The sequence below is a fragment of the Lonchura striata genome, chromosome 3 (assembly GCF_050655825.1).
Source record: "Lonchura striata isolate lonStrDom1 chromosome 3, ASM5065582v1, whole genome shotgun sequence".
NCBI classification, from domain to species: Eukaryota; Metazoa; Chordata; class Aves; order Passeriformes; family Estrildidae; genus Lonchura; species Lonchura striata.
Genome location: NC_140705.1, coordinates 90,192,710 through 90,206,558, shown reverse-complemented (window position 1 = coordinate 90,206,558; position 13,849 = coordinate 90,192,710). Strand labels below are relative to the sequence as shown.

The 13,849-nt window shown below is 43.6% G+C and overlaps 1 protein-coding gene and 1 long non-coding RNA gene across 18 annotated transcripts in view; one reads left to right on the top strand and one right to left on the bottom strand.

Annotated features, from left to right (window-relative positions):
- BMP2 (bone morphogenetic protein 2) overlaps window positions 1-13,849 on the bottom strand; it is a 223,189-nt gene that overhangs the window by 16,601 nt on the left and 192,739 nt on the right. The window lies entirely within an intron of this gene.
- LOC146768003 (uncharacterized) lies at window positions 7,878-13,511 on the top strand. Its single transcript, XR_014954430.1, has 3 exons — window positions 7,878-9,226; window positions 9,337-9,467; window positions 9,842-13,511. It is a non-coding gene; the product is annotated as an uncharacterized LOC146768003 (long non-coding RNA).

The window sequence follows — 13,849 nt, the reverse complement described above, 5'->3', positions numbered from 1 at the left end:
TTTATTATTGAGATCAAGCAATGAGTTTGGAGCTACATAAAATTATTCCAATTAGATTCAAGTAATTGCCATTTTAAGTGAACGTAAGCTTTCCTAGATTATAAAAAAGGGCAATACAAGCTCAAGTATATTTAAGCCTTCAAAGCTTTTTTTCCTCTTTTTCATCTTCTTTTTCTTTTTAGTGTGAGAGAGATAGACACACAGGAATGGGGGCAGGAGCAACAAGGACATAGGAAAAAAGAGGAGTGATTTTTCCCAAGCTGATTTCGTGGGTGACCTGGTCTCTCTGGGAATGCTGTCCATGTGATCTGCATCAACTGGATCAGCAACACCACGTGAATCCAGAGCTTCTACCACACCATAAATGGCAAAGGGAAGAAAAACCAGAAAAGCACAAATTTCAGAATCTCACCACACAGATTCTCAGAAAGACCAGGAGTGATCAAGGAGTTATTAGTCAGGAAAAGAAGATGAATTATATCTGATTTTACTGCCCAAATGTCATTATTGGATAATCTCCCATGCCCACCCAAAGGTCTACTGAAAAAGTTCTCTACAGCCTGTACCAGTGATTTAATCTCTAGAGTGCAATTTGCTCCTAATTACAATCAGATCATAATTACAGGTTCACATTTTTGTATAGCTTCTTTTGGGTCTGAATATGAATAGTGTGACACAGAACAATTTTTGCTTTAGCTCAGCTTTGGTTTGCAGCTTTTTAGTGTTCCCATTTGAAGTCTTGGAGAGGAATAGGAAGGCTAAATCCAGTGAACTTGTAAAGCTCAGCTGAAACTGTAAGTACTCATCCTAGCTGAAGATCCTTCCTAAAAACAGTTGTTACAGTATCTTGGTATTTCTGGGACTCATCCTAGATTGAACATGACAAAACACCAGGATCTTTTCCTGAAAGAAAGATGCATGATCCCCATGTGGCCTCTAGCTTTAAACTGTTTCCTAACTTTGTAAATATTTTTCCTTAACAATGGTTCAAGAACAAAAGGTTTAGCAGGCAGGAAATGTCAATATTTGGTTTTGATGGGAATCGAGTGTCTCCTTACTCTTACTTATAAACTATTGTCTTTTATAAGCCATTCTGCCAAGAAAGCAGAGGACCACTGGAATGCCAAGGTAGGTAAGCACAGCCACCCAAAGCACTGCTCGGATACTTCTACTTCTTTAAAGAAGTAGAGAAACTAATTTTTCACTAGAGAAACAAATATTTCCCTGAACTTGGGAATGACAAGTTCAGACTGCTCTGCAGTAAACCCTTGATTACCTTCAAAAGCAGAAATCTCCTCTGAAATGGGCTGAACAGGACCAATGCTCATATTTTGAGTATGTCTGATGACCCACCTTCTTTTGCAAAAGGCAAACCATGCCTTTTGCCTTTACCTGCTTAGAAGAAGTCAGTACCCGATATAGTGGATACAGAATTGAGAACTCATTGCCCCTGCTTAGTGGGAATTGAGGTACAGGGAGGTTTAAGTCACATTTTCCCATGGATTAATGTCTTTTTGTTGTTCCTTTTATCCAGGAAAAAAGGAGGTTCTAAATGCAGCTGGCTGTCTGCTCCACCACAGTTCAAGTCAATTGACTGTGCTGGGGAGTCTCAAATGTTTTCTTTCCTCATAAATTACCTTCATTAGCTATGTAAATAGAACCCTAATGAGATACTAATTAGCTGTTAAGATTTCGATCTCAAATAACGTGAACAGTTGTGTTGTAACCATCTGTTTGTGTTTGCCAACTTGCAAGCACGTGCCACCAACCTGCCAACCACACAGCACTGCTGCCCTGGCTTCTGCTGCCCCCTGCAACGCACACGTCTAAGATGGGTGCTGGAGGTGAGTGGGTTTGGATCAATACCTCCAGCTTGCTCCTCAAGCTCGTGTGGCTGCTCCCAAAGTATTTGTGAGGCTGCACCCTCAGATCAGCTCATTTTTCCTTGCTTCTCAGGCTACAGGAAGTTTTCCTTACTGTCATTTTATTAGGAGAAATGAAGGAGTACCTAGGGAGTTCATGGATTGCCTAAAGAAGGATTTCACAGAATCACAGCATAATTTGGGTTGGAAGGGACCTTTGAAGGTCATTTAATCCAGCCCCCCTGCAATGAGCAAGGACATCTTCAGTTGGATCAGGTTGCTGAGAGCCTCATCAGCCTCACCTTGAATGTGTCCAGGGACAGAGCACCTACCACCCCTCTGGGCAATCTGTGCCAGTGTTTCATCCCCTCATGATAAAAAACTTCTTCCTTATATCTAATCTAAATCTACTGTCCTTTAGTTTAAAACCATTACTTTATCACTAAAAAAATCTGTCCCATGTCTCTTATAAGCCCACTTTAAGTACTGAAAGGCTGCAACAGACTGAACAACTCCAACTCTGCCCAGCCCTCTGGATGCCTTTGTAGCTCTAAATTTTTTCACTGGTACCAACATAAGCAAAATTAGAGAGCCCAGCAGGAGCTGACATGGATGTCCATCTCACTAAAATGAAGTATCAATAACCTGGCTCACACTCGATGAAAGATCCAGTCTGAATTATTTACTGTATGTCATACTTCAGGTTTTAATTTCAATATATGGTGAGATGTAGGATAAATTATTCACCAGCATGACGAATTAAAATGCAGTTTCAAACCCCATTGTATTTTCTACTCTTAGGTTAACAGTCTAGCTCACAACGATGGCTTGCTAATCTATTTTTGCAAAGGATTTTTCAACTACAGAGGCACAGAGGCACACAAGTTTTCCATTGCGGCAAATCTTATCCAGCTTGAATCATTTAACAGCCCATCCTCTTTGAGATACACTGATGAAATACAGCTTGGGCAAGAGGGTCAAATGTACCTACAGCAGGTTGGCCCAGAAGCTGGAGGTTGGTTTGTTCCAGCTTTTCCCAGGGGACTTGCAAGGGTGTGAGGGCTCTTGTCCTCTCTCTTATGTTATTATTCTGTGTGCCAAATAGCTTCTTAGGGATATTTTATTTTACTTTCTAACTTCTCCTCTCTCTATGATCAGTTTTATAAGAAGGTCTGGGAAACAGAGCTGGTGTTTTAACCTGTCTAGGCACCCCTTCTTTCATGTTGGGATGACAGGGAAGAAGGTTTCTTCTGCTGCTCTGAACAGTCATGGGTTCAATACAGGGATTGTTACTTGGTCTTGCAACTCATTTTTAGAGCAGTTTTGCAAAGTTCTTTATATCCACTTGTCAAGATATTTTCCAGCCTCTTTTTGGCAAAGTAAGGAAACACTTGTCAGTATTCCTCCTCGGGGACATCTCCTTAGATATAAGTCCAGGTGACAGTGATTCAAGTTTTCTTCCTCAACTGGCAACACCTCTCCAAAATTACAACCTCCTGGGAAATAGAATATGCAATATTCAGTCTTACAAGAATGATAAGTCTAAGATGCAATATTTCCTGACTCATCAGAGCTCACAAAGGAAATCTTTGTATTGTCTGAGGGAAGACATTCCAAGTGTCTGTCCATAAAAGAGCCTAAGTTCTTTAAAAATCATGACATGTTTATGCAGAGTAAAAGAATTTTAGGTCAGTTTAGTACATTCTGTCCCTCTAAAATCTGTTCTGCTGAACTTGTATCCAGATGATAGAAGTCTATATGTTGTAACAGCAGTGTTTGACAGAACTATATTTAAAACAAAACCTTCAAAGCCTTTGATACAATGGTCTGCAAACAAAACCTTATTTGCTCTTTTGTTTATAACTGGCTCATGGCTCATCTGTTCTGAAATCTGGGCCTACCCCAGAGGTTTGATGATGAAAACTGCTCCCAGTCAAAAGGCTCTCCATGGAACCAAAGTTACATCAGACACAATGGTTCAAGGAACCTCAAAAAAGTTTCATTTGAAATATCCTGCATCTGATTGACTTATGCCCTTCCAAAGGCAAAGCAAAGATTAGGAAAAAGATCAGCCTGTGTTGCTGCAATACTTGGAAGAAGCAGATGATGTGTGTGACTCCAAAACAGGCATCCTCTGCCCTGTGCTTCAGCAGGGGAAGAGTGGAAGTTCCCTGAGCTCCATGGCATGCTGGGATCAGCAGTGAGTTCATCACTCAGCCCATAGCACAGGTACAAAATCCCCAGGGGCAGCACTGGTGATAGGCCATCCTACTGCTACAGAGGGATGGAGGACAGAGCCAAGGCCAGCCAGGGCACCAAGACTGCACTGGCCTTTCCCTCAGAGGCAGAAAGGCTCTGAAGTGCAGCCTCAATGGGATTGCTACAGAAGGGAAACTGAGCAGCTGCCAAGTGCAAGAGCTGCTGCTTTACCTGAAGTTAAAAAATAAAGAAAGTTTCTTTAGGTTTATGGAGAATCAGAAAACCTGGATTTCTGCCAGCCTTAAGAGAAACCCCTACGTACACGCTTATGTCCAGATAATGTATCGATATGGATAGCTTATATCTGAGAACTCTCCAGCTGAAAAAGATGGGCTGAAAGGTGCCATATCCACTTTAATATTGGTCCCTGAGGTGAGATGAACAGAAATGTCCTTATTTCTTACTTAGCAAAAGTAAGGCTACAGTAAAGGGGAGTATGAGGTGGCTGGACTTCTCCCACTTCAGAACCATCTCATTAGGCTGGGATCCAGTTACATATTTAGTGCACAACATGTTGCATTAAGAACAATGGGCAAATCATTCTGTGCAATAGACATCAGTTTCTGCACCTGAAATACTCAGTTAAATAGCTACCAGGCATTGCATAACCCAGTTAATACATTTTAGAATGTGCCGACATGCCATATTGCCTAAGCACTTGGTCAGAAAAAATAACAAACATTATTGATATTACAATAATACTTGCAAATTATAGATGCCAGCAATTACATTAAATTAAAACCTGGTGTGGTTCACAATATTCAGATGGGGCAGCATGAAACAGGAACTCTATTACAATCAAACTGTTTCAGCTTAAATATTTGGACATTTTGGATGTAAAAATAAAAAGCTCAAATTATATAGAAAAAATAACTGCAACAGCAGATTTTGCCAGTCTACCCTGTGGTATCATGACACAATTTGTCAGGCTGATCTCCCTGTGACTTCTGGTGTTACTGGAGCACAGTTCAAAATTGGAACCTGGTTCTTTGCTGTCCAGCAATCATTTTTAGAATATATACCTTTTTTGAAACCAAAACTGGGATTGCCCCATGAACCAGTGGTGTTGGCTGGAGCACTGTAGATGCAAGAAATAAAGGCAGAAGCATCCACCTGAAGTTACTGCTCAGAGCTTAATTAATACCAGGGTTTCCACCCTCGTATTGATACTTTCCTCTTGAATTGAATGGGACTTGACCTTGTCAAAACAAGATCAGGGCAAGTCTATGAAAACAATGTTGTGACATCAAAGCTAAAACAAAGGAATGTCATCACATGTGTCAGATGTGTCAGACACCATGGGGTCCTCTTACAGTAGCAAAATAATATTACTGTGAATCGTGGGACACCTTCTTGGCTACCAAGACTCTCTCTGAAAAGGAAGTGCAACAGGAGAACCTGGAAGGTGGCAATTTCTTTAGAAATCAGGAGATGTGGATGTGGTCCCTAGCTGGAATAAAGGGGCTCTACTGCCTCCAGTGAGGTTGGACAGATTCACATCTTTAGGAGATCTGATCCACTGCAACCAAAGTGTGGAAAGGATGTAGAAATTAAAACACCCCCTCACTTCAGGGCACATAAATTCATCACTGGTGTGCTTGGGCATTGCTCCCCATCCCTCACAGTGTAAATAAGGCCACAGCATTTTCATTTGTGGGTAAGAGCTCTCAGTTCCTCATGCCCCTGTCCAACGTGAAAACCCCACTTAGGACTGGTTGCTTTTCCACCTGATGCTTCGCTGGAAGAGCCGCACTGTGAAATCCCTGTTCCCAGCAGCTACCACCTTGCAAGGGGGGAGTTCCCTGTACCCCCTCCCCTCCAAGACTTAACAGTACAGCCTTAGAAAGGGGATTTTCCAGTATAAACAGAGCTAAGCCAAACTCTTCTTCTGGCCTCTCCGTGCCCCAGCCCATATTTGTCCCACATATAATTACCTGTAGATTTCACCTAGAAGACAGAGGATTTCACTTATAGCCCCAAATAGGCAAGCTCTGACGTAATGGCAGTCTGAGGAATATAGGTCAGGGAGGTGGCCTAGCCACTGGAAATGAATTTTGGAAGCAGAATAAGCAACCTTGTTAGAGGAGAAGATAGTAATCAGCAGTGGTCCTTGTACCTAAACATTTCACCTCCAGCACTCTTGCAGCTACAGCCCTCATCTGTTTCACTTTCCTATTTTAAGTACCTGACTCACATTCTAAATATTGACTTCTATTTTTCTATTAGCACTAGATTTTCAGCCTCCATATTGACTTTGACTGTACCTATGGTTGATACTAAACCTCTCAGGTCAACAAACTTTTATAGCTGTTAGCTGCTCAAACCACAGTGGGCAGGAACTGGCACTATAGAGCAGTAGCTAGAAGCAATATTATTGGGAATTATAAATTATTCCTCTGCCTGAACTTTTCCTCTTATTCATATACCTACATTCATTTTTAAACATGTGGCAAACCAATCGCACAGTGAGGACAATTGGAACTCTGTGATTTGGGGAGCACCAGCCACCACTAGCAGGGATGGATTCTCCCCTGGGAACAGTGCAGTAATGCCAGAGTCACAGCTGGGGTACAGCAGCATAATCTGGGCCAGTAATGCCTGTGAGGGCAGACAACACCCAGCCAGAGGATCAGAAGCCCCAAATCCATCTTAGCTGCACACACAGACCCCTAATGTCTCCTTTGGCTCACGTTTTCACCGCATAATGAACTGAGCTGCTGCAACCAAACATCAGGGAGACTTGGCCATCCATCATTTGTAAAACACTTAATGTATTGTAAGAAACAATAATAACATTAAAAGAACATTATGGTAGTGACAAAGCCAAGCCTAAAAAGTGAGGAAATGCAGCAATTAAGATTTACTTATGCCTCACAGTATAGTATTTTTCTGCAAACCACATACTATTTTTTGAAATTAGTACCCATGCTCCTGAGCAGGGACAGGGAAGGTCCAGCTTCCAACATGCTATGGTGACAATCCTATATCAAGGGCTTTAGTGACACAGGATGAGTGCAGCATTTGGATATGAGAGGAATTTTATGAAGCTGCATCCCTTAAAAGATGCCCCTATGGGTGCTGGTGCCCCTGGGGACTTGCCCAGCATGTGTCTCTGCACAAAAAGCTCACAGAAAAGATTGGTTTCCTGCATCCCCCCTCTGCTACTCAACCTCACAGACAGCCAAAATGTCACCCGGATTTATCTTAAATTTTAAGTCCGTGCCATGTTCAGTTTAATGCTTTCTAAAAAGTTGTTATCACTGAGGAAATGATTACTGGGATGATAAGCTATGAATGACTTAGTCATGCACTATTTTCAGTCCTTCATCAGTCTACTAGATCTTGCGCTTATGTTCCAATCCTTCACATACTGATTAATTTTTCATGTGTTACCAGGCCTTTTTCAAGCAAGAACTGCCAAACTAATGCAATATGACCATTTTTAAGCTGTTCCTTTCCTTTTTTGTTTTTCTTACCCCATGCCTGGAGTACAAGCCCGTGGAAGGAAGGAAGGGTCTGTCAGAGAACTTGTACGATACTTGTGATTTATTATTAATTTCTGGCACAGCAGTCCCTGCAGGTCACAGGACCCTGCCTGTGCTAAGTAACGTCTGGATGCTGTGCTGGGCAATGTATTGACTAGAAAAAAGGCTTTTCCCAGCTTTTCTGAGCAGGCAGAGGTAGCATCCCCCTCCTATGTAATGGGAATGGCAATAAAGTGCTGGCTGACCATGTGCACAGGGGGGGCCATCCTACAACAGGAACTGGGCAAGTGTCTGCAGCTTAACCCTCCACAGCAAACCTAGAAAACAGGCTTTTCCCTCACCTGAAGTCTGCAAAATTATGGTTTTCAAGGATTTACCACTTAATGGCAAAATTCTGGCCCACAATTATGCTGTGTTCTCTCTGCCAAAGCACATACATGAACTGTAATCAGAGAGCGGCTTTTTCCCCATCCTCCCTCCAGCTTTGCCATGAGGTGGAAGAAACTGTGATGGGTTGAGCTTGCTTTTCCCTGCTGTGCCAGGAATGGCATGTGCCTCATCCCAGAGAGCTGCAGCTCAAATATTGTTGCTAAATGCCCCAGGCTTGCAGCACACAGTCCATGGCCCCACCAAAACCAATGGATATCCTTCCATCTGCACCTTGTGGCAGGATCAGGGCCACAAACACAGGCCATGAGAAACGGGAGGAACATTAAATAAGTTGTGCCCTAAGGGAAGCGGTCAGCACCAGTGCTCAGAGTGCAAACTAACTCTGCTTTGAGACTCCCTGCACAGCTGTAGCCAAGTCTCTCAGGTACTTGATAGTTTGATTCCTCACCTGTACAACAACGAAAAAGTAATTCTGCCTTCAGCAGAGTGCTCTGAGGATGGCTGCCCTGGGTTCTGGAAGGGACTCTGATGTACAGCATGTATAATGACCCTCAGATACTTAAACTTGATCCTTCTGGTGGAAACATTTATAGCCCTTTAGCTCCTAATTCCAGCTATACATTACCACAGCAGCAAGATGGAGCAAGATAAGCCTGTTGTCTTACCCAGATCTCTCAGGCTGATCAGTGAACATTTTGGCTCTGTCAAGCCAGCACATTCGCTTTTATACTGCCCCCCTATTCTGCAAGCAATGCAAGTATCAAGCATTTGAAATAAAAAGAAAATTAAAAAGAAAATTAAAAAAATAATAATAAGAAGAAAACCACAAGCATACAAAAAAGCAGTGTTTTGTGAGCAACCTGCTGCCATCAGGGTCCCAGGTGACCCAAGCTGGCTGTGCTGTGTGCCTGCAATCAGCATGGCTTGTGTGCTCTGAACAGCTTGTCCTTACCCCATCACTCCACACATGGGACACTATCCCCTTATTGCCCTCACCCAGGGCCCTGACCTCAATTATTAACAGCGTTTAGCAAAGACATTATTAAACCTGACTCTCTGCTCCCAGATGAGCTATCAGGTGTCTCTCTTTAACCCAGCAAGAACCTTTTTCTCACCCCATGCCCTTCTTATTACCCTTTAATGTGCCCTGCAGCCTCTGGAGTAGCTCTGTCCGTCTCAGATAGTGTCATTTCTAGAAGGACGGGGGAAAAAAACTAAACCAAAAAATGGGTAAGTCCATTCCTGAAGATTTTTTTTTTCCTAACTGCCTCTAAAAGGTCTTTCTATTTCCTTTCTACTTTAATCATCCATCTCTAATAACAAATTCTAAAAACCAACAGGTCTATCCAGTCACAGCAAACTCCTCAACTGTGGATTAAAGCATGCTACAGTTTTTAGCAGGACACTACTCTTTATACCTGTGAAAACTGATCGCATCTGTCTATTATGATTAAAAATCCAGGAGATATTAGTAAGTAGCTACTAATTAGCTTGCATTTTAATCGTGGCTTTTATGCCAAACAAACACAGGAGTGCCACTGAAACATAATATAAAATGTCAGCAAATGTCTCCACTTTAGAGCTTGGCAAGTGCAGCTTGCAATGTGCTGATGCCACCAGGGCACGGAAGGGCATTAGGCAATGCTCCCTGCTCCTCTTGGGCTCTGGCACAGGAATGCACCAGGCTGTGGCTGGAGCATAACCCTGGCGTAAGTGAGAGCAGTCTAAGGCAGCTTGGCTTCATGAGCAGCAACAAAACCCCAGTGGAGGCTGTTCCAGCAGCTGAACCAAGGAGACCTCAGAGACACTAATCTGATTTTCTACTTCCTCGCTCCTCTTCTGCAGGTTTTTACAAGAGGGATGTGTCAAGGTTCATCTCATGTTGGCAAGGAAGCACCCCTGTGCCACCCTCAAAACATACAAGGTGTGGGTAACTGGGTTAACTGGGAACCTCAGTCAGATATCAGCAGTGTCCCTGCATCTCCTGCAGCCTCTGCATCAGCTATCCAGCAGCAGTGACAGCTGCCAGCCAGCAGTGCAGCTCTCTCATCACCGTCATTTCCAGCATCAGGCACAGGCCAGCAGTGCCCCTTGCAGTGCCCCATGGATGCACTGGGCCTGACCTCACTCCCTGCTCCATCTGGGCAATCTTTCATCCCTCCCAAAACCACCTTGTGCAAGAAGAGCTGTTCTGGGGCTGCGCTTCTGAAAACCACCATCAAAATTTTCATTCCCAGTAATGTCCTTCACTTACATGCCCATATGGTGCCCAGTATCCCAAAGCCCTCATCTCCTCCAGAGCCCCTAGAGGCTGCTAGATTGCAAAAAATACACATTAAAGACAAGCTGGAGAGCAAAACATTCCTCAAACCTATCCTTTCACTCATGGCAAGCAGCTGAAAAATGCAGCACCCTTCAAATAAAAGGCTATGACTGAATAGTGCAAGTGTGACGAATGTTTTATGGATGAGAATGCTCCTGCTCCTCAAAATATTTGTTTTCAATACCCACAAAGTAGTATAATGTCATTTAGCAAGGAGAATTCTGGCAGTCAATGCACTATCTGGCAGAGCTACAAGTACTGTAGGTGTTATGATACACACACAACATGTTTTACAAATAGAAAGTGGTTTCCAGAGTTCTTTAATATATTTTAATTTCCCCCACCTCTACCCAAAAAAGCTGCAGTAATGAAAATACTGTTGCATACTGAAATATTAAACTAGAAATCTGAAGAGAGTTGTTTTTTTAAAAAGCTCTCTTTTCAGCGATTCCTTCTTTTTTTTTTTTTAATCAGGTATGTTTTTAGCAACTTAAACAGGTTGGGTTACCCACAAGAAGTAGTAATTTTTCCACCTAGCAGATTGAGGCATTCATGCCCTCTTCAAACATTTCTAAATTTATTCTCCAGTATTATTCAAATAGAAATATTTGCATGTACACCCTGAATTGGACAAAACCCTTTTAGTACTAACTCATGGGTAGGAACCACACAAATGAAGAAGATTAAAAAATGCACATTCTTTGAATCCACAGAGCCTTTGCAAGAAGTCCTTCCAAAATGCCATCCTGTCTCAACTGGTTATTATTTTTTCTCTTTGGAGGATAATCCTGCTCAAGAGCAAATCTGGTACCTATACAACATACAATGAGATACACCCTTACCTGTCTAGCAGACACATGGGTAAGGGGTTATTAGCCTAATTTACAGGTGGGAGACCAAAAGAAAAAAAGACCAAGTGAACTTTGCAAGGTCACCTGAAACACCTGGGGCAAAGAGTTTTTTTGCTTGAGTCCCATGCCTCAGTCACAACATAAGGCTTCCTTCCCAAGAAGCAACATCAGTTGCTTCTTGTGAATTTTCCAGGAACAGGAATGCTGGGGTTTAATTTTCTAAGTCTCTGAGGTCACCAGCTTCCCTCTTCACTTAGGTGAAGTGACAAGACTCAGTTTCAGGAACAAAGCCCCTTGTAGAGCACTCAGGCATGAGCAGAATCAACCACTGCCCCATCCAACCTCCCACGCAAATGAGGGCATGTCAGCTGCCTGTGTTTGGGCACTTCCAGACAAATCACACTGGAGACCCCTGCCTGATCCATGAGGAGCATGCCAAGGAGGCATCACGCAGTAACTGTAGCACTGTAGTGGCAACCTGCACTTGAGCCATGGGGGTCTTACCTTGTCTGGGCAGTGCCACAGAACTGTGGGTACATCACTGAGCAGCTCAGCAGAGTTGAGCCTTGCTACTTCAGTCAGCACTGAAAATGACTCCATTTACATCCACACTGTGAGGATACACAGGAAGTTTCTTCTGGAAACATGGACAAATGAGCAGATGTCTGCTGATAACGTCCCAAACTGGTGGCATAGATACTTCATAATCCAAATGAAGATGCTTCTAGTTTGTCTCAGAGAATAATCTCCAGGAAATGCAGTGTTTTCAATTCACTCACTTGGGACAGGAGATTAACAACCAGGGAGTGAGTTCCCCTATAGGGAGAAGAGCAAGGTGGAGGAAAACTGCAGCCTACAATCGGGTTTGGCAGGAAGTACTACCCTAGGAACAGGACAACATAAGGGAGCAGGACCTGGAACCTACTGGGGTCTCACAGGCTTCATGACCTGTTCATTCAGGTTGTGTTCAGTAGGCTGTGGGAATAAATCCAATATATCTGTTCTGCAAAGAAGAGCAGCCTTTCAAATTGTGAAAGGCTTCTATCCATGCTCCCAGCATGAAACATATCCCAGACACCAAAGGCTTCTATCCATACTCCCAGGATGGAACATATACCAGATATCTTTTAATTGCTACACATGAGGCAACCATGAGGGTCCATGTAGGTTGTGATGAGGGAAAAGCTCTTTTGCTGCACTGCTAAAGAGGGGATGATGTGATGCTGAGAACAGGGCAAGAGCAGGGTGGTACCTGTGTATCAGCTGCAGATTACGGCCACAATGTCTGTAGCCTCAGGACAAAAACTGAGAGCATAAATTGGTACAAATTATATGAATTACCTAAATAATGCCTATTATAAAATTACATCTCCATGCTGCCATCCATTAGCCTGCAAGCAGTTCCAGAGACAGCAGAGGAACTACATGAAAATAAAATATTATCCAGTACAAGGGGGAGGCTGAATGATTGTGCCTTTAGCATTTCCTAGCTGCTTGCAAACAGACTGCCACCTTTACAGCTCTAATTACTGGGCCAGATTCTCACCTGAACTCAGCGATGCTGATTTGGGCTAGCTCTGAATCTGTGATTTACAAGCATCTGCTGATAGTGGCCTGCTGTCTGTCTCCAGGTTGTTTGCTGAGTTCCACAGTATGGCCTGTGGTGTTTCCCCCTCCTGCCACTGCCCAGCTGCCCCAAGGTAACGAATGGTGAGCCCAGTGTTCCAGCTCCATCCACCCATTTGTGACAGGCTCCTTCACCTCACTCTTCCCCTTGCAAATCCAACCTGGGAGACACAACCCTGACCATCAGTCCAGTCTCCAGTGGAGGTGAGTCCCAACCCAGCAGATCATGTGGATAAGTCCTGAGGGACTTAAGCATGTGCTTAAATTCTCTGCTGGATCAGTGCCTTTGCAACCAGTCTGACTGCTTTGTTAGCAGTGCTGAGCACCAGGGCTGAGCTCCAACAGGAAACAGCAGCTTCCCTTTGAAGTCCTGCCACTGATGTTCACGTAGGTGGGACTTCAAAGAAGAGCCACCACTTCCCCTCCCAGTATCGGAGGCCCCAGTGTTGGAGAAGCAGTCCTGCTGGTTTTAATTGCATTAAGGGATGCTTTAGGGCGGACGATTCAGCCCTTCTCAGAAAGGGACAACTTGAAAAAGTTCCCACCTGCTGGCAAAAGACCCAAGGAGAGGTGAACCCGTACCCCAAAATACCCTTTAAAACAAAGGTCTGTGGAAAGAAATCTCATTCCCTTATGTTCCCTGTTTTCAATAGTGCCACTGAAAACTACCTTGTGAGCATCTAGTTTACTCTGGAGCTGTACTCCTGACCAGTGTAGGGGCCCCTTGCCAACTGGATGTGGACGAGGAATGGCCAACCTCAGCTCCCATAATAGAGATCACTGGAAAAACTGACTTCAACAACAGTCAGACTGAGCCAACATGAGGAAATACCCCCACAGGCAACCTACATGGCTGATTCTGCTGCTGACTGACAGTGCAATCACATACCAGAGCTCCTCTAATTTCTCTGTATCTCTTTTCCTTGAGGGAAAACAAAGTAGAGAAGTCCATATCCTAAAGGGTGTCAATGAACTCAAATGACATCAAAACGTGGCCCCAACTCTTCTCTTGCAGAATGCCAATATCCATCTATTCTCTCAATCTTCAGCCAG